The sequence below is a fragment of the Engraulis encrasicolus genome, chromosome 20 (genome assembly GCF_034702125.1).
Source record: "Engraulis encrasicolus isolate BLACKSEA-1 chromosome 20, IST_EnEncr_1.0, whole genome shotgun sequence".
Classification (NCBI taxonomy): domain Eukaryota; kingdom Metazoa; phylum Chordata; class Actinopteri; order Clupeiformes; family Engraulidae; genus Engraulis; species Engraulis encrasicolus.
Window position 1 is genome coordinate 50210822 of NC_085876.1, and position 2500 is coordinate 50213321.

A 2500-nucleotide genomic window follows, 5' to 3' on the forward strand; every position below is an offset into this window, starting at 1 on the left:
CCATTCATTTTTCCACAAGGTGACATTATAGGAGATAGGCCTACTAGGTGAAGAGGATAACATTTTAAACTATGACATATTGATTTGAAATGTTCACAGTTGTTGAACCCACATTAGGGCAAATATTTTTTGTATTGCAAGTTTTCTGAAATATGATTATGAAATACGCAAATTAGGTCATATGTACTGAAATATGTGATAAAGTCAGTGGTAACAGACAAATATGCAACAAATTGCATATGTAATGGTTCATACATTATATTGATCCTTCAACCCCTCTGCATCTCATATCAAAAATCTACGCTCATCAACTTAGTGGAACATACTTTTTCAGAGGTCAAAAGTAGCAGGCTTTACCCACTGAATGGCAAAATACGTTGGAAATCTGCTATTTCTGACTTTTGAAAAATGTATGTTTCACTGAAGTAATGAATGTAGATTTTTCATATGTGATGTAGGGTGGATTAAGTATCAATAAAAAGTGTGATTTTTTTTACTTGTGCAATTTGTTTAATGTTTAACACATTGTTTCAGATTTTAACACATATTTAATTAGATGTGATCTCATTTGCATATGTATTCATCATATTTCAGACAACTTACAAAACAAACAATATTTGTCTTGGCTTGAATAAAGTATTGTGAAAGGTTCAAATTGATTTCTCAAAGTTTGACAGGTAGGCTATATCCTATGGCTATACTCCCTATCGGCACCCGATACTGCTCATTATACTCGTACTCGTCAAGCACTTGCCGATACCAGGAACGATACTGCTATTACACAAAACAATGCAAAATCTTGTCACGTTCTGTGGACTTGAAAGCAGCATGGAAAAAAAGTGCCACCTCATACATTTACTAACATTTAAATCTAGAAATGGACGATAAAAATATCACAGGTGAAAAAAAAAAAACAAGGCCATGCATTTATTTTCATTGTATTTTGGTGGTAAAAGGTATCGGTATCGGTACTCGGTATCTGCAAGTACACACATTAATGTATTCGTACTTGTATCGGTTTTCAAAAAAGTGGTATCGGTGCATCCCTACCAATGGAAAAATGAATGGCAACTTTGACCTTGAAATATAAATCTGTAGATTTTTAATATGTCATATAGACATACCGAGGGAATACAAAAAACTTGGAATGAATTGCAATTTGTCCCGGACCAAACCCTAGATTGACTGGTTTATTATGACTTTCAGAGAACGGCAAATTTATAAATGGGCCAATGTCTTCAATATCATGATGATACGTACATATACTTCTAATCATATTGTACATGACGGTGAGCGTCTCTCTGTGCTTCCTCTCTCTCGTTCTCTCCCTTTCTCTCTCTGTCTCTCTCTCTCTCTCTCTCTCTCTCTCTCTCTCTCTCTCTCTCTCTCTCACACACACACACACACCCAATGTCATTCTGTGCTTCCTCTCTCCTCTCTCTCTCTGTCTCTCTCTGTCTTTCCCTCTCTCTCTCCCTCTCTCTCTCTCCCTCTCTCTCTCCCTCTCTCTCTCTCTATCTCTCTCTCTCTAACACACCCAGTGGGCAATATAAATTCTATGTATATCGTGAGGTCTTAATGTTCTGTCACTGTGTCATGCTTTTGCAGTCATGGGTGAGCGGTTAGGGCGTCAGACTTGTAGCCCAAAGGTTGTCGGTTCGACTCCCGACCTGCCAGGTTGGTGGGGGGAGTAATTAATCAGTGCTCTCCCCCATCCTCCCCCATGACTGAGGTATCCTGAGCATGGTAGGGATTTTGATAGTGTTGAGGTTGCGACCTCTCTGCTTGGGAACATATTTGGTCCCTATTTGAAGTCATTAAAGTATTGATTAATGTCCCCAGCAAGAATCATTGCAATTATTCACTTCAAATCATTTTAAGTACGTATACACATTAACCCCTTAAGGCGCAGCTTTATAAATTCATTGTTACCAGTATGGTAATGACCAAGTCGTGGTGCATTACTAAAGGGCCTGAGGCGTGTCATAGTATTGTAGTGCTATGGTAGTTACATTTCAATGTGTATTACAGCGTGCCACTGGAGGTACGGCGCGCATTAAGGGGCTACGAAGTTTGGGTTGGGGGTGCGTGGCTTGTCCTCAGCACTGGTAAGGGGGTGCGTTAAGAAAAGAAGGTTAAGAACCACTGGTATTAGGCTGTCCCTCCCGACCCTGTGTGTCCGCGTGTGTGCACGCAGGCGTGGGGGAAAGACCAGGTTTGCTTCCTTAACGCAGCACTATGGCTCTCTGTAATGTCACAGCAATGTTGTTATGATGTTATTCTGTCCCCGTTGCATATGGGCACACAACTCGACAGATAGCTAACAGATGACTACTGAAGGAAGGGTCGGAACCAAGATGTACAATCTTAGGTGTTTTAATCCTTGTTTATCAGCAACCAGTTCTGTGAAACTTTAAGCACAATACAGAAAATATCCCTCAGTAAATATGTACAAAGAAGGAAATAAAGTTCGCTAGTAATCACATGTTCAATGCATTAC